The sequence below is a fragment of the Musca domestica genome, unplaced genomic scaffold, assembly GCF_030504385.1.
Source record: "Musca domestica strain aabys unplaced genomic scaffold, Musca_domestica.polishedcontigs.V.1.1 1, whole genome shotgun sequence".
NCBI classification, from domain to species: domain Eukaryota; kingdom Metazoa; phylum Arthropoda; class Insecta; order Diptera; family Muscidae; genus Musca; species Musca domestica.
The window spans coordinates 16,539,513-16,558,702 of record NW_026712114.1 but is presented as its reverse complement, the minus strand read 5'-3'; the positions used below and the strand labels follow the sequence as shown (position 1 = coordinate 16,558,702).

General features: G+C 36.2%; 1 protein-coding gene across 1 annotated transcript in view; it reads right to left on the bottom strand.

The window, feature by feature from the left end:
- The window catches only part of LOC101893487 (synapsin), a 110,858-nt gene extending 95,970 nt beyond the window's left edge, over positions 1-14,888 (bottom strand). Inside the window, exons 1-3 of the mRNA XM_059119710.1 lie at positions 14,738-14,888; positions 13,866-14,615; positions 3,833-4,021 (exon numbers count right to left, since the gene is read on the bottom strand). The gene's annotated coding sequence lies outside the window, so the exon portion shown is untranslated. The remainder of the gene's footprint in view (positions 1-3,832; positions 4,022-13,865; positions 14,616-14,737) is intronic.
- Between the last annotated feature and the right edge of the window lie 4,302 nt (positions 14,889-19,190).

Sequence of the window (19,190 nt, the reverse complement as noted above, 5' to 3'; positions counted from 1 at the left end):
TTTAACAGCCTGTGGGGTAAGTACAAGAGCTAGTTGATTTAGTGGTATAGCGCTAATATTAGTCGATATATTGGAATATGAAAGTTTCAAAAAATTCAGAAGCTAATTACAAAATTAAGAACTTGTGTGGCAAGTACAAAGTTTAGACAATATAACATCTTATAATACCTTGGAAAGTTCTTGTGTAGACCAGCCGGCTAGTCAGAAAGATATACTAACGACTACATCAACTCGAAGTGTTCTGGAAAGGATTTTGTTCACAGCGGCGCCGGTATTTTGATAAGGCACATTTTGGCGTTGGCCCATTGCATACATCTCCTGGAGAATAAAAGCTAAGGGAAAAAAGGAGCTTATAGGACCTGTGGTCGATATAGTTCATAATCCTCCCAGAACTATGTTTAGCCGAACATTGGCCAAATTGCCCTTTGAAGTTGTCAAAACTTGGAACTAGCATTCCTAAATCAATTCTATTTGATCAAATGTTTCATAGCTATTTTGATTATATTTTCATGCCACGGACTACTTCTACCCTAGGCTTCATGACTTCAAGTCGTATTCAAGTCAAACTCATAGTTGCATTTGTAGACGAACTGAAACTCGATTTACATACGACCTTAAAGTCGAACTAATTTCCAAAATACTCTTTAGTCTCTAAGCGTGAAGACACCTAAAGTGCTAAACCATAACCCCAACTTATAACGTTACCTTGGTTATATGCAACTAAATAAACGCAATCCTCCTATCTAGGTGTTCTTTTGTTCATTTTATTCTATTAAATGAAAATAAAATAGAGAAAATAACCCCTACTTGCTGAATTGCAAGAAATATAATCCAGTCATCTCCTTCCTTTTGTGTTACAATCCACATTTTTGTGGTCGGTTGTTAAGCGTTAACCAGACGACGACTGAAAAGAAAACCAGTCAGTCCTCCCTCAATTAAGTATTTAGTGAAACCTTATGAATTTGTAAACAGACGATCCGAGCCAGCCAGCCAGCCATCTATCTCTATTCAGTCATTTACTTAGACAGCTTGTCATTCATGGCAAAAGGAGGGGCCTAAGGGGGGCAAGAGGGGATGGCAACGAATCCGATGCCATTAAGCAATTCAGAATTGAGTGAAATCATCAAGGACGATTGTAACTACATACATAAATATATAACTATCGTCATTTGTTGGTCACGCACACAAATAAACATAAACGCCTTAATTTGTAGTAGGGTACGTCATATTACTAGAGGTGTAAAAAAAAATAGAGAAAATGGCACGAAGACGGATTTTTAGAACACCCCAAAATGGTACTTACAAACGACCTTAAAGACGTCTATGGTAGACGACCCTTAAGGTCGTCTATGACAGACGACCCTTAAAGACGTCTATGGTAGACGAGTCATCTATGGTAGACGACCTCAAAAGTCGTCTATGTTAGACGACCTTAACGTCGTCTATGGTAGACGACCTTAACGTCGTCTATGGTAGACGACCTTAACGTCGTCTATGGTAGACGACCCTTAATGTCGTCTGTGGTAGACGACCCTTAATGTCGTCTGTGGTAGACGACCCTTAATGTCGTCTATGGTAGACGATTCTTAATGTCGTCTATGGTAGACGACCCTTAATGTCGTCTATGGTAGACGACCCTTAATGTCGTCTATGGTAGACGACTCTTAATGTCGTCTATGGTAGACGACCCTTAATGTCGTCTATGGTAGACGATTCTTAATGTCGTCTATGGTAGACGACCCTTAATGTCGTCTATGGTAGACGACCCCAAAAGTCGCCTATGGTAGACGACCCTTAAAGTCGTCTATGGTAGACGACCCTTAAAGTCGTCTATGGCAGACGACCCTTAAAGTCGCCTATGGTAGACGACGCTTAACGTCGTCTATGTTAGACGACCTCAAAAGTCGTCTATGTTAGACGACCTCAGAAGTCGTCTATGGCAGACGACCCTTAAAGTCGTCTACTATAGACGACCTCAAAAGTCGTCGATGTTAGACGACCTCAAAAGTCGTCGATGTTAGACGACCTCAGAAGTCGTCTATGGCAGACGACCTCAGAAGTCGTCTATGGCAGACGACCCTTAAAGTCGCCTGTGGTAGACGACCCTTAAAGTCGCCTGTGGTAGACGACCTTAACGTCGTCTAAAGTAGACAACCTTAACATCGTCTATGGTAGACGACCTCAAAAGTCGTCTATAGCAGACGACCTCAAAAGTCGTCTATGTCGTCTATGGTAGACGACCTTAATGTCGTCTATGGTAGACGACCTTAACGTCGTCTATGGTAGACGACCCTTAAAGTCGTCTATGGTAGACGACCCTTAAAGTCGTCTATGGTAGACGATCCTTAAAGTCGTCTATGGTAGACGACCCTTAAAGTTGTCTATGGTAGACGACCCTTAAAGTCGTCTATGGTAGACGACCCTTAAAGTCGTCTATGGTAGACGACCCTTAAAGTCGTCTATGGTAGACGACCTCAGAAGTCGTCTAGGGTAGACGACGCTTAACGTCGTTTAGGGTAGACGACCCTTAAAGTCGTCTATGGTAGACGACCCTTAAAGTCGTCTATGGTAGACGACCCTTAAAGTCGTCTATGGTAGACGACCCTTAAAGTCGTCTATGGTAGACGACCCTTAATGTCGTCTATGCCAGACGACCTTAAAGTCGCCTATGTTAGACGACCTCAAAAGTCGTCTTTGTTAGACGACCTCAAAAGTCGTCTATGTTAGACGACCTCAAAAGTCGTCTATTTTAGACGACCTCAAAAGTCGTCTATGTTAGACGACCTTAAAGTCGTCTATGGTGGACGACCCTTAAAATCGTCTATGGTAGACGACCCTTAATGTCGTCTATGGTAGACGACCCTTAAAGTCGTCTATGGTAGACGACCCTTAAAGTCGTCTATGATAGACGACCTCAAAAGTCGTCTATGGTAGACTACCTTAAAATTTTCTAAAGTAGACGAGATTATCTCAAAAACTGTCTCCTCCCCACCCTAATACACACATAATTTTCTCTCCATCAGAAAATTGGCAAAGGAGCCAAAACAGTAGCGTAGGTTGAATTACATCACACATCTCTCATCATCTCCAATTTTTCTCTCAAATGTCAAAGGTAACTGGTAACAGTGATAATTGTTAGTGGCGGTCGACGGTGATTGTGGTGGTGGTGGTGGTGGTAATGATGATGGCCAACAATTTGTAATGGTTATTGGGGGGATGGTCGCATGTGTTACAGTGGTTTATTTTTGTTATTGTTGCAACACAGGGTTGGCCAAAAAAAAAAACAATTTTTATATTTTCATAATTTATTTGATTCTGAAATGGATTTGGTTTTTTTTATGTTTCGTATGGTGCAGATAATTAAATGAATAATTCAAATAAAAAAAATCAAAATTTAAGTAAATACAAATATTACAGACACACATTAGTAGTTTTACAGCGTCGTAAGTATGTCGATAAACAATGGAAAATTTGCTTGTTTTTACAAACACACACACACTCATGTGTATGTGTGTGTGCAATGCACACATACATATGTACATATGTAAACCAAATTAGAAAATACTATATACACATGTGTACATGTGTGTGTGTGGTGTGTGCAAATAAAACATGTATGCAAATTATTTACTCGCGTGTGTGTTGTTTTGTTGTTGTTGCTTTTTTTCAGTTCATTCTTTGATTGAATTCAGTAAACAAATGAATCGCACACACAAATGAGGCACAACAAAAAAGTGGTAAAGGCAAAACAAAAACAAGTCGAAACGAAACGAAGAACACAAAAATGACATTGACATGGACATGGAATAACATGGATAACGTGATGGCTTACCGGAGGTGGGGCACAAATTCGCCCGCACCCAGCAGTTGCTATTGCACTTATATTGACCGACTGCGGAAGAGGGCTGACACAGCACTCGCTCTGTTGCTGTTCAGCTGTCGCTAACTTGTCTCCGGCTCTAGCAGGGATTCAACAGTGAGGCGGCACAGAAACGCGTTGATTCGATTTCAGCTGAGGACACTAAAAAACAGAGGAGGACTTGGATAAAACTAGGATATTGATTAGAAATGTAAAATAATAAACAATAAATATTTATTTTAATTTTGTCGAGTAGTGGAATATATAGTAGACAGCAATTGATTGATTGTAATTGCAATGGAAGTGATGTGTCCCTATAACTTTAGAACATATCCCTTAAGTACTCAAAGGGTGTCATAATAGAATAGATTATCCAATGACATCTTCCGTAGAGTTTAAGAGTTTCATAAGGAAATTTGGAACTGTGTAGTGGAGAGTAAAGTGATTCTTACTTGAATAAGAATTTAAGTAAAATCCTTAAACAAATATAAAAAATGTTGTTCGATGTTTTAGAATCTGCTCACAAATTCCACGACGTTTTGTCTTTATAAAATTATTGATATAAAAATATAATATTAACGACAAAAACTCTTCATAATTTTATTAAACATTACATAATTCCTTTGAAAATTCTTTAACAGCGCGTTTTATTAAAACCAGTAAAGAAAATGTAAAATTCGGGCGGGGTCGACTTTATGATACCCCACACCCTTTGCATATATAGTAGAGCTTCACATAAAAAATAAAAGTTTTAATGGAAAATTTGTGAGAATTAAATCATACCAACTATAAGGGTTAGATGAAAAAACTGCAACCAACTTCAGACTGCTGTCATTTCTACGCCACCTACCCGACAGCTGTTAAAATTAATCCAGTGACAGCTCATTATATAGTTTACAAGCGTACAAAAGCATTTTGATGAGAATTTTCCAAAAAAAAAGTTATTCGTGATAGAATGATTTCTTTATATTTGGCTGGAAAACCACAAGTGGCTATCATTAGAGCACTCTAGCATTTAAATGTGAATAAATCTTTTGTGTCTCTTGCCATCGCTCGTTACCGTGATACTGGTAGCGTAGCCCGACGTCAAGGAAGTGGACGGAAGAAAACAGCAACATTAGCAGAAATGATTCCAAAAGAAAAGAAGCGACTTGATCGAAACCCGCGTCACAGTGGCCGAAAAATGGCTCGTGAGTTGAACATATTGCAATATTCCATTGCCATTGAAATTCCAAAAAGTGCAAGAACTTAGATCGCAACAGAAAGAAAATAGACTCAAAAGAGCTAAAGAGTTGCTTTGCTTGGCCGAAAGTGGTGAAATGCCGAATGTGGTTTTCTACGATGAGAAAACATTCGTTGTCCTGCAGTTTGTAAACAAACCAACTGATCGTGTTTACTTGCCATATAGGTCAGTTGAAAATTTGCACCTTCGATTGGCCACCAGAACTCAAGAGCCAGTCATGGTAATGGTCGTTCTCCGTTCGTATTAATCGACCGTGGCAGAATAAATGCCGAATATTATAACGAAAATATTCTGAAGGGTGTATTAAAGCCTTGGGCACGCAAACATTTTGGCCTCAGACATTGGTCATTCTAACAGGACTCAGTACCATTGCACTCGGCACGCGCCATCCAAGAATGGTTACAAAATGGGGTTACTCGCTTCATTTCCAGCGCACAATGGCCACCAAAATCTCCGGATACCAATCCGTTGGACTATAGTGTCTGGAGTATTTTAGAGAGCAAGGTTGGTACTAATACCAAATACCTAAGTGTCGATCACCTCAAGCAAGTGCTTCACCGGAAATGGGCTAAAATACCGCAGATCAACATTCGGGCAGCGTGTGATGGTTTCATTGGCCGTTTGAAGGCCATAATTCATTCCAAAGGCAACCAATTTGAACAAATCTAAACTTATTCTAAAATTTGAGGCTATTTCCGACATTTTTTGCTTTCATTCAATAAAATTAAAAAAAAAAATATGTAAAAATTATGACGTTTGACTTTGTTGCAGTTTTTTTTTATCTCACCCGTATTTTAATTTCATTTAAAAAGTATGTATATCTGCAACTTGTTGGGTCTAATGCCATGTTTACGTTAGAACTTTTTGTAGGGTTAACCTACTTTGAGAGGATTTATTTGAAGTATAAGTAATGGATATGACAATTTTAATCCAAATCCAGTCGGTTAACCCATTTATATATAAACGTACTGTAAAATGAGTTACAAACGGAATGACAAAATGTATGTACCCTACTATGTATGGTAGAGGGTATAATAAATGCATTTATTCCGTCTTTTGTTAATATTTTTCCGAGGACTTCTGAATTATATTCATGTTTCTTCTCCTAAAGTATTTGTGTTGATTTTTTAGAATAAATTTTAAGGGCTTTGGAAGTACAATCGTGAAAATTATTCTGCCCATGTGAAATGCGCAGAAGCACTAGGCCACAAACGTTCCGAAGTGATTAATTTTTAGAAATTTTAGCACAAAAAAGTACTAAGTTTTTAATTTAGGTAAACGGATGCTGGAATTTTGCAATGTTGATATAGGGGTCACAGTTAGTTTGTTGGGTTAAAATGGTTGTAGAAAAAGGTACTTAGTGGTACTAAATTTAGTACATGAGGAAAGGATGGGGCTAGAAATCTAAAAATAGGTATTTGTGGCACTGTTCGTGGGATGGGGAATGAGATATGGTAGGGGTATTGTAAATATCTACTAAAAAGTACGAAAAGTACTAAATTTTATTAAATTTGATATTTGGATAGAGGTGGAAGTCTGAAATTTTAAATTCGGTTGTTTGAGCTTGTATGGGATGGATATACCAATGTTTTTTCGAAATTCGACTAATGCCTAAAGTACTGAAATACAAAAAAAAATTGGTACCACTTGGAATTATGTGAACGGATAGAGGCATAATCTTGACATTTGGTAAGGAATGGGAAATACGGCTGATATGATAGGGATATGTTTGTGTGTGTGTAAGAACTCTGCTATATGGTACTAAATTTGGTACAATATCATTGGGTTGAACGGATGTAGCTGGAATTTGGAAATGTTGGCATTGGTTGCTTGGTAGAGTTGGTGAGAGGTGGAAATGCATTCTACAATTATACGAAAAGTACTAAGTGGTACCACATTTAGTATTGGGTGAACGGATAATGCTTGAAATCCGAAATTGTTCTGTAGGGTCACTGTTGATATGTACGGTTGATATTACTGTGGTGGTTTTCGAAATACGTATAAAAAAGGGACAATAGTACTAAACAGCATTTAATTTGCTATTAGGAATTATAGAATTACGGACAGCGATAAAATCTTTAAACTTTATAGGAGAATCAAGTTTAGAAGGTGGGGTTAATATGAGGGGGTGTTTCTGGAAATGAGTACTTGTAAGGCTATACTAAATGGTACTAAATTGGGTACAACATGGTTTTTGGGTAAATGGATAACCGTGGAGTGTTGAAATTTAATATAGGAAGCGGTCGATCTGAGTATAGATGCAATAGGTACACAAAATGTACTAAATGGTACCAAATTTGGGATATAGTGTGTTAAAAGTACTAAATTTGATATAGAGTCCAAAAAAAATATATATAATTGCAAATATTAGTATATGTAATAATGCTAAGCTTATAAATTTTGTTATGAGTTAGACAATTAACAGCTTTTGGAAATGCGTGTTATATAATGCACGAAAAGTACTAAATCCGGTGGAAAGAACAGGAATAGTGCTGAAAATACAATTTTTTTTTATATCATTTGAAACGTGCCTCGATCTAGCGATGTCCGTCTGTATGGCTGACTGGTGCGCACGATAACTCTCGAAGGGAAGGGTATCCGATTTAGTCCAAACTTGGTACTTAGAGGGTCGACAATTCGAATAATCATAACTGAGGTCATAATATATTTAAATAATCGAATGTCGGCAAAACCTACTGATATTTTTTAACTTGTTTGTATTAGGATTAGGTGTTTAGCTTCTTAATTTGCACATGAGTACTGTAACGTATGCCAAAACAAGTAAGAAAAGGCTATAGATGTGCGGGGCCGACTGTGTTATACCCTACAACACTACAATATGTTAGAAGCTCCCTTATTTCCAAATCCATATTGGAAGATTTCGCTTTTGAAATTAGGATTTTGACTAGGGACATTTGCCCAATATTTATGCACTCCGTCGGGCTGTTAGTTGTTGTAGTTCATTTTACAGCTAAATATAATCCAATGGTCATCCAAAATGCTAGAATTCTTCCCTGTACTTAACTCTCTTCACAGGTGTGTCGATTGGCTTCAATTGTGTGATCGGAAAAACATTTGTTTTTGGATAATTTGAACCTCTAAATATTTTGCAATCATCTCCAAAAGCAAGAAGCCCCTCTGTATCTTAAAATTTAGACTCATCTATATGATTTGCTTGTCTACGATATTTGGCTATATTCGTCAACGAAATCTGCATTAAAAAAGCCAGAAATTCGCCTTTTGTGTATTTCGGATATCGCCTGTATGTAATGATGGTATTTTTTCACACAAAATTAGTGGTCCATTGTACCCGCCGTCTTAACTCTAACTTTATGCGAGATTTCGAGTCCTTTAGTTTCTATTAGTGACCTTTATAACGGCTGCAAAATCAGGAAAATTTTAAGATGTTGGTCCATTTCAACCCCCTAATATATTGCGGACATCTTTGAAAACAATAGGCTTAGCCCTTCTGAGCCCAACCCTACCCTTCTGAAAATTTTCGTGAGGATCGGACGATATTTGCAATACTTATATAATATTCCCAACCTGTGTTGTAAGGTGAAAAAATATTACAAAATATTATAAGTCAAATTGAAAAAATCGCATGCGATAAAAAATATGAAAAAAATAAAAAATGTCACAATATACTACAAATTCTATATTAACATCTTTATTAGCATATTTTTCTGCGATTTTTTTAGATTTTATACTTTTATGTCAGGAGGGCATTCTGAATTGACAATATTTGTCCAAATCGGTCCAACCATTCTTGAGATATAAGCATTCTAACTAACTTCCCCTTTCTTTGTATATACACATTGTATATATTTCGCTATATATAACCGATATATTTACTGTCGGCATCTATGTAACGGTCAGAGTTGACCTGTTCGTATATTTGTGATTTCGCCGGGATTAAAAATATTCGCGGTTAATGGAAAATTTGACTTTTATTTAACACAACTGCTGTGGACTATTTCACCCACTAAATATTACCCCATGACCATCCAAATTGGAAGGCTTCTGCCCATCCCTAAGCTCTAGCCCCATGCAAACTTCCGCTTTGATTGGTCTATAATTGCGACCTGTAGAGCAACTGCAAAATCCTCCATTCTAAATTTCGTGAAGATCGGGCCATAATTGCGACCTGTAGAGTGATTACAAATTAACATGGACAGACGGACGGACGGACATATATAGCTAGATCGACTCAGCTCGGCGAGATAGGAAGATCCATATATACTTTCCTATGTGGGAAACCAATATTTCGTGGTGTTACATAATTTTTGGCCCAATCAAACTTATAATACCCCCAACACATAGTGTTGTAGGGTATAAATATTCTAATTGGAATAGTATAGAATTGTTATTTCGGTATTAAAATAACTATAAATTTTTGAAATATTTTGTGAAATTCCAAATTTAAGATACAAGCAGTTCTAAATATTTTACTACTGATAGAAGCTGCGGTTCTTGTTTTGTGTATGTAAGTTTGTACCTGCATATTGCGGTTGTGAAGGACAAACATAATAAATCGAATGAGAAAAATAAAAAGACGGATATATCTCAACCGATTTTTAACCAAATTTGACGTCATGGCTTCTAGGCTTTAGTTGCTTATGCAACCATCTTATTCGGGTTAATATTACAAATTTGGTGCCCAATTAAAGATAAGGAGCTATATCTAAACATTAACCGATTATCTCCAATCAAATGGGTGCGTCCTTGAACCAAAAAAAATGTATTTGTGCAAAAATTCAAGTAACTATGGGTCTCTTGTTTCCTTCTTCATGTTAGAAAATGCTATTCAAAAAATCAGAAGGAGTGAATCGATATATTCTATCTTCACAGCAGATCTTGTGTTAGTAGAAATAATGGGATGTATGAAATATGAAGTGAACGGGATGCTTACTTCGGATTGTATGATCGTTTCGGTTATTCAAAACGTTGACGCTTTTAGGGGTAGGTACCAGAAGGAATGATCCAATTTCTTTATAACAGATCTTGTGTTGATAGGAATATCGAGATGTGCCAAGTCTGAGATTCATGGATATTCAAACTGTTGACCCTTTGTGAGGGAACATACCAGAAGGAGTGTACCGATATATCCAATCTTCACACCAGACCTTGGGTTAATAAAAATATTGTTATGTGTGTTATTTGAAGACAATCGGTCTCTGACATCACATTTTATAAAAGTTATAATTATTTAAAAACAAGTAAGCAAAGGCTACAGTCGAGCGGGGCCGACCTTTGAATACCCTACAACACTATAATAAACGATACAGATTATATAGGCGAGATATTCGAAAGAATTCCACAAGATATTGTGACAAATAATAAAAGAAAACCATCAGATTTCGTTCTCTAATTTTCGAATAATAATAAAAAAACTTAAACTAATTTGCTCATTTCCAATTTATTGGTAGATGTTGCACTTAAATGGTCTTCCAAGATCTGGAACCAATATTTCCCAAAGACCTATAATCTCTCAGAAGTGGCAAAAGATTAACATTTATTATTGGTTTTTGACTGAAACGCATCTATATGAGATACAGACATTTGACTACATTCTTCAACGAAATCAGCGTTAAAAAAAAGAGTCAGAAGTGCGTCTTTCCTGTATTTGTGAATTCTCCAAAAAGTCGCTGGAATGGACATTTTCGTATTTTGTCTACAAAAGTTGGCAAACTATTTCACACATTGAATATTTTTGGATGGCCATCCAAAACTGCTTGGCTTTTGCAATGTCCGGTAACCCCCATAATTACGACCTGCTGACAATTTTGCAGTTTTTTGGTCCATTTCAACCCCTAAATATATTGCGATCATCTCCAAAAAGAATAGGCTTTTATTCTGACCCTCATCTTATCTCCATGCAAAATTTCTTAAGGATCGGGCCATAAATGCGATCTGTATATGATATCCTGATATCCTAACTACTTAGTTTTGTTAGCTGTAGAAATATTACCAAATGTTTAATTCAAAATGAAAATATGCCAAAAATATGACAAAATTGAAAAAATATGAGAATATGTTACAAATCCAATATTTTCATCTTTAGAGAGATATTTTTATGCGATTTTTTAGACGTTTTTTCTTTCCTGCCAATAGGCCATTCTGAATTAATGAGAACTGTCGAAATCAGTTCATATAAGAGATTTTTCAAGCATATCTTCTTTGATAAACATATATATCGCACATATTTTGCTATATATCCGTTTTGTTGGATGTTAACATCAATGTAAAGATCAGAAGTAACCTTGTCATGGCTTTGTGATTTCGCCGGGATTTAAAATATTCGCGGTTTAATGAAAAATTTTGAATTTTTTCAACAAAAAAGATATGGTCTATTTTACCCGCTAAATATTATCCGATGACCACCCAAAAGGGTAGGCTTCTTGCCAGCCCTAAACTCTAGCTACATGCGAAATTCCGCGTCGATTGGTCTATAATTGCGACCTATAGAGCAAGTGCAAAATCAGGAATTTTTTCAGTTTTTGGTCCATTTCAACCCCTAATTATTATGCGATCATCACCAAAAGAAATAGGGTTCTATTCTGACCCTAGCCCCACCTCCATTTTAAATTTCGTGAAGATCGGACCATAATTGCGACCTGTACATTGATTACAAATTAACATGGACAGACGGACGGACGGACATACATAGCTAGATCGACTCAGCTCGGTGAGATAGGAAGATCCATATATATTTTCCTATGTGGGAAATCAATATTTCGTGGTGTTACATAATTTTTGGCCCAATCAAACTTATAATACCCCCAACACATAGTGTTGTAGGGTATAAAAATGTTGACCCTCCCAAAGCAAGGTTGGCACTAAAAAATACCAGAGCAGAGCAACATTAGGGCAGCATGTGACGGTTTCATTGGCTGTTTGAAGGCCATAATTCGTGCCAAAGGTGACCAATTCGAACAAATCTAAACGTATTTTATAATTTGATGTTATTTCCGACATTTTTGGCTTTCATTCAATAAAATTTTGAAAAAAAATGTAAAAATTATGGCCTTTGACTTTGTTGAAATAAGCATCCGGTTATCTCCATATTACACATCCAATTATTTCTACTAACAAAAGATCTGCTGTGAATATGGGATATATCCGTCCTCTGCAACCTCCGCCAAAAAGGGGAAATCATGGATTATGGATATTATGGATGGATATTATAAAACGCGAAATTAACATCCGATTTCGGACTTGACACATCTCAATATTTCTATCAAAACAAGATCTGTTATAAATATGGTCTAGATCGGGTCACAATCTTCAATAAATTGATCGGTCATAACAAGTCAGCGATTCTTTACGACTTGTTAGATCTAAATATTTCCTTCAACCAGAAACCTGAGATGAATACAGAATATATGATTTGATTTTCTTGTAATTTTTACCCATGCCAATATTTTAATCTGTATTAGATGAAGTATGAAAATGGAATACTTCGGGTGACTTCAGATATAGTCACCCTCATTTTAAGATTTTCTATAAATTATCGCTTATCTCATATTAAGTGAAGGAAGTAACCGAAATAGTCCAATTCAGTCACGTTGCAATATTTTTATTATATTTTTTTAGGTCCGATACGAAATAGTCAATATTGGCCCATTCCTTCGGAACCTACTCCATAGGGGGTCAACAATTTTAATAATCATAGCAGAAGTCAAAATATGTAAGTATGCATAATCGAACATTGGCTGAGGGTATATATCGGTCGGTTAAATCGACTGATACTTCTTAACTAGTTTTTGGCTTGTTTTTAGGCCTTAGGCATAGGAGTGAGAATATTAAATAGTTCCCTTTGGAATGTGGGCTAGTAATTAAATCAATAAAAAGGGGGTTTTGGAAACTTAATAGAAAACGTTGTTACTTATGTCCATTATCTCATTTAAAGCATCAGACACACACGTGGCATATCCCAAATCTCCTAAAAGGCTTTTGTTTCAAATTGTTACACCAAAGTGTTATTTTTGCCGAAGCAAATATTTTACTTCCCTTTTTTTTGCAATAAAACGAAAAAATCTGAGTGTTGAGCCTTCGAAAATGGCAAAAGTAACGGATTTTCATTTAACACAAAATTCGTCTCCGGGGAGCTATTTGAAATTTTTGAAAGATTGTTATCTTTCAAATGTGAGCTTTTCATGCCTTCCATGCCATCCCCAATGGCTGGTGGCTGTGGCTCCAACCATTGAAATGAAATGGATGCCAAGAGGCAGGTAGTAAGAGTTGCCCAAATGTGTGTATGCCTTCGGAACACACACATAAAAAATATATATTTTTGTAAAGTATTTTGGGTACAGAAATATAAGTGTCTCAATGTGGGTTTGTGTGTGAGAGAGTGTTTCTCTATCTGTATCATGTGATAGTTATGGCTGGTGGCTGCTCCTGCTGCTGCTACTGCTGATGGTGGTGATGGCTGTGATGTTGACTTTAGATGGTTTACAGGTGACGCTGTATGGATGACGACCCGACCGACCAACGTTCGGTCGTTGAACCACATGTCTGTCGTCTTTTTGTCCAAAATGCAAACACTCTCACCGACAATTACACATTCACACACACACGCTTGTTTAAATATTTGCATAATTTTAGCATAAAGTCCATTAACATTATTTTTTTTTTTTTCTTAGCTTGGTTTGGTTTGTATCTGTTGAAGGTATTTTTAATCGAATCGCTGTTTGGGGGTGGTGGGGATGATGCTTGTGCAACTCAAATGTTAACTAGTAATCCTTTTCTAATGCTTACCCTCTGTGTGTGTGTCCCTTTGTCCGGCTGTGGAGTTACGCTTCTTTTTTGTGTTCTACTACAGCGGCACAAATTTCAATGGAGCACAGTGACACATATATTATGAGACTACTGCTGCTTCTTCTTCAGCTCGTATTTCGCTTGAGAAGAGGTGGGGGGGCGGTTGTTAGTAGTAGCGAGGGGGTTTATTGGTATCCTTTGGGGAGGATTGTATCCGTGTGTATACTCAGACTACGTTGAAAGAACAAAAATGTTCTTAACACAACTCCAATAACGGTGGCGATGGCGGCGAGGAGGACGACAATCAAATGCGCACTGCTACAACTGCGGCAAATCACTCTCTGCACACTCTCTCAAAATTCATAAATTCACACACACACACACACTCAAACACGCAAACAGGACACCAAGGAGTTTCTTATTTCTTTGCTTCTTGCCTTCTGCCCAAACGGTGGTTGTGGGGTCGCTATGTGATACGTGATGCGAGTATAGAAAAGAAAAACACCACACACCCGATTCAATTGGATTTGAATTTGTTTCGTATTTTATTTTTCCTTTTTTTTTTTGTTTCTTTGCTTCTTTTTTTTCTTTGTTCAGTTGGTGTCACACACAGTTCCTTGCTCGATTGCTTGGCTTTCTCTATAAAATTCTTTTACTTTTTTATTTGGGTAGTTCAAACTGGTTTAAGGGAAGGGAAAATTCCTTCTTTTTCATGAAAATGTGGGTAGACAGACAAATAGACAGGCAGACCTATTATCGATTTGATTATGAAAACGTAAAAACAAATATTCAAAATTTTCTTTTTTTTTTCAAAAAACAAAACACTTTAAAACTTTTTTTGAAATTTTTATTCTACGCGAGAAGAAACTTACAAGTTTTTAAAACAAAATTTCTCTCACAGCAAAACTTTTTCTTTAAAGAAATTTGATTTTTTTTATTTTAGAAAAATTTTTCTTTTTGAGATAGCAGACAAATTTTTTCCGTTTTCCGCAATTTTTCCTTAGAGAGAAAAGCCAACTTTATTACTCGACGTTAAAAACTTAACTGATTGTGAGAGGTTTTGACATTTACCGTTATACCCATTACTTACATTGCGATACAGTTACTGTTCTGTTCTCTTTCCTGGTTACTCAATATTGTTCTCTCGCTCTGTATCTCTAATATAGAAAATAGAGAGCATTGGAATGTATCACAAGCAGTGTTGCCAATTTGAAGTGAAATGTAATAGGAATAAAATTTTGAAGTAAGACAATTTTTATAGAAAATTTTGAATCTATACATAGAAAAGAGTACAATAATGAGTGAGTTAGGGATAATCCCTAGAATTCTGAAATTTGAAATGAGGGCCTCTGATGGGGATTCAGATGCAATTACCAATTGTCTCCTGGAAATTCAAATTATAGTTGTAATAAAAGTACAGCATAGAAAATTTTCTGCCATAGGCTGTAGCATCCATTACGAACTACAAATACGCGTCTCAAACAATTTCGGTGGGTATTGTACCTAAACTCGTCAAAATACCGAATATAGGTACTGGTATGTGGGGCCAATATGAAGACCTGGACCTACATAGACAATTTTCTGTCACAGACTGTAGATCCCATTACGATCTCTTAATACGTAATTTGAAACAATTCCGGAGAATAATGAAGCTAAAATCATCAAAATACCGAATACAGGGAGGTACCGTTATATGGGGGCTCTACGAAGACGTGGACCTGGACAGACAATTTTCTGTCTTAGGCTGTAATGTTCATACCAAAATTTAAACAATTCCGTTGAATAATGTCGCTAAAATCATCAAAATACCGAATATCGGGAGGTACCGTTATATGGGGGCTATATGAGAACGTGGACCTACATGGCCCATTTACAAACTTAACCTGCCCACTGGAAAAATAAACATGTGTGCAAAATTTTAGCCTTCCATCTCAATTCGTTCGAAAGATAGCGTGATTACAACAGGCAGACGGACAGACAGACGGACGGACAGGGCTAAATCGACTAAGAATTTTACGCTGATCAAGAATATATATACTTTGTTGGGTCTGACATGAGTATTTCGAGGAGTTACAAACGGAATGACAAAGTTAATATACCCTCCATAGTATGGTGGAGGGTATAAAAAGTATCAGTCGATTTTTCCGACGGAGGTATATCCTCAGCCAATGTTCGATAATTTAATATATTTTGACTTCTGTTATGAATATACCAAATTTTGAACCTCTATGGAGTAGGAATGGTGCAATATTGTCCATTTCGTATCGGATCTAAATAAATATGATATAAATTGTGCGACGTGCCATATTTGGACTATACAGGGTGAGATAAAAAAACTGCAACAAAGTCAAATGCCATAATTTTTACATTTTTTTAAATTTTATTGAATCAAAACAAAAATTGTCGAAAATAGCATCAAATTTTAGAATAAGTTTAGATTTTTTCGAATTGGTCACCTTTGGCACGAATTATGGCCTTCAAACGGCCAATGAAACCGTCACACGCTGCCCGAATATTGCTCTGCAGTATTTTGGCCCATTCCCGGCGAAGCGTTTGCTTGAGGTGATCGACACTTTGGTAGTTTTAGTGCCAACCTTGCTTTCCAAAATACTCCAGACACAATAGTCCAAAGTATTGGTATCCGGAGATTTTGGTGGCCATTGTGTGCTGGAAATGAAGCGGGGAACCTTGCCTTAAAAGTCCTGTAGGAATTTCCTAGGTCTGCGGCCAAAATGTTTGCATGCCCAAGGCTTTAATACAACCTCCAGAATATTTTTACGATAATATTCGGCATTTATTTTGACGCCACGGTCGATTAATACGAGCGAAGAGCAACCATCGGCTGTAATGGCGGCCCACACCATCACCATGGCAGGCGCTTGAGCTCTGATGGCCAACCGAAGGTGCACATTATCATCTAACCTGTTTGTTTGTTAACAAACTGCTGGGCAACGAATTTTCTCTCATCGGAGAAAACCAAATTTGGCAATTTTTTCATCTCACCCTGTATGGATGTGGCTTCGGAAATGTGCACTATAATTCTACGAAAATTTAAATGGTACTATATTTGGTATTTGGTGATGGGATGGAGTTACAATTCTGAAATATGATATTTTGATTACTGTTGGTATCTGTGTTTGAGATTTGGCGGTTTGTTTGGAAATACGTACTATAATTGTAGGAAAAGTATATATACCCTTATTTATTTTTGAGTATCTTCAATCAATTTCTGAGTCGTTTTTTTTTTTTTTTTTTTTTTTTTTTTTGAATAAAATGCAGTTCTGATTAAGACAAAATTTTCCACAAATCATCCAACCTTATTGAAATTAGTATTAGTATTAGTATATTTAACCGATTTCGGATTAATTGTGCACCAAATGGCCAATATCAGCACAAATGGACTGAATTTTGGTAATTCCGACTGAATTCATAATAGAAATAAGTACTTCAAATTTTTGGTGAAAATCTACTCAGATATAGCTGTAGCTGCCATTTATATGTTTCATCCGATTGGGTGCTAAAGTCTTTCGCATGCATATATCTTTATACGATTTTACGGTTATTGTCGTTGTTATTTGTCGGTTATTTTGTTGTTGCAAAATGGTCAGGCTTATCCCTTTATTGTTGTTTTTATAAAAACAACGTTTGTTTATTAGTGGAGAACGATGGTAATGTTTACCAGGGGGTAAGGCAGGGAATACCTAGGTTTCGGAAAGAGCCACCAATCCTCATCAGTTCCCTTGTTTTTGTCTGGGATATTCTCCCCAGAAGTTATTTTAAAAATAACTTCTATGACAAAAAACATTTTTTTTTACCCAAGTGACGAGATCGTAAGCTCAATAGAAGAGGAACCAAAGAATTATATAAAACTAAAATTCTTTTGGAAAGTCTTCTAAATCTTACAACCGCACTTATTTTAAATTTTTTTAAAAATAATAATAAAATAATATCGAAGTCATGCACAATACAACAATGTTATTGGTACTGGAGGTTCAAAAACCCCCGTCAAATTTTTGAAAATCAATTCAGAGTTGGTTATAGTTCCCAAATTGTGATTACTCTAAAGCCATGATATAAAAAAAAAGTTCATGGTTAAGTAGATTAACATAAATTCCCAATATTAACTTACGCATAGTGGTGAAAGGTATCATATAGACGGCCCCGCCTGATTTTTGACGTTTCCTTACTGGTTTTTATATTGGGTGAGGGGATAGGTTTGGAGTCCTCAAATTTGCTATTGTATCTGAAATGGAGATATATATAGTATCAAAATGTACCAAACGGCACTAATTTTGGATCACTTTTAGAGATGAAATTCTGATATTATATATTGAGGTGTAATATCAATTACAAAGTTCAAATGCAAAATTAGAAACATTTCCGGTGAATAATGTCGCTTAAATCATCAAAATACCGAATATTGGAGGTATTGTTATATGGGGGCTATACGAAGACGTGGACCTGTACAGACAATTTTCTGTCATAGGCTACAGTATCCATTACGAAGTTAAAATGCTAAATTAGAAACATTTCTGGGGAATAATGTAGCTTAAATCACCCAAAAAATAGGGAGGTACCATTAAATGGGGGCTATACCAAAACGTGAACCTACATAGCCCATTTTCAATACCAAAAGTCCTGCAGACATAGTATAGATTTGAGTAAAATTTTATCAACCTACTTCATTTTGTTCGGAAGATAGAGTGATTTCCACAGACGGGCGGACATCGCGAAATCCACATAGAAGTTTATGCTGATCAAGAATATATATATATATATATATATATATATATATATATATATATATATATATATATATATATATATATATACTTTGTGGGGTCTAAAAGGTATTTTTCGAGGTGTTACAAACGGAATGAAAAACTTAATATACCCTCCATATTATATAGTGAGGGCATAATAAGAAACGCTCCAAAAACTATACCAATTTCAAACTCAGCGTCGTGAGAATATCTTTATGTTTTAAATCTTTGAATGCAGATAAAAATATTTTTAAGTATCTAATTCTGAAAGTAGTTTATTTAAGTTTTATTTTGCAATAAATATTTAATTTTAAGTTGATAAGGTTTTTTGTAGCTTTTGAAAAGAAATCCTTTTGGTAGAAAATTCCAATTTGAAATGGCAACACTATCGTCCATTACTGCTACCCGCACATACATAGCCACCACATAGGGTACAACAAAATTTTTATTTCGTCTTCATTTTCATTTCATCCCTTAACCATTTCTAATAACACATATAATTTATTTTTTGCCTTCCAAACAAATCACTTTCGTAATTGATTATCGAATTTAGTTTCGACGA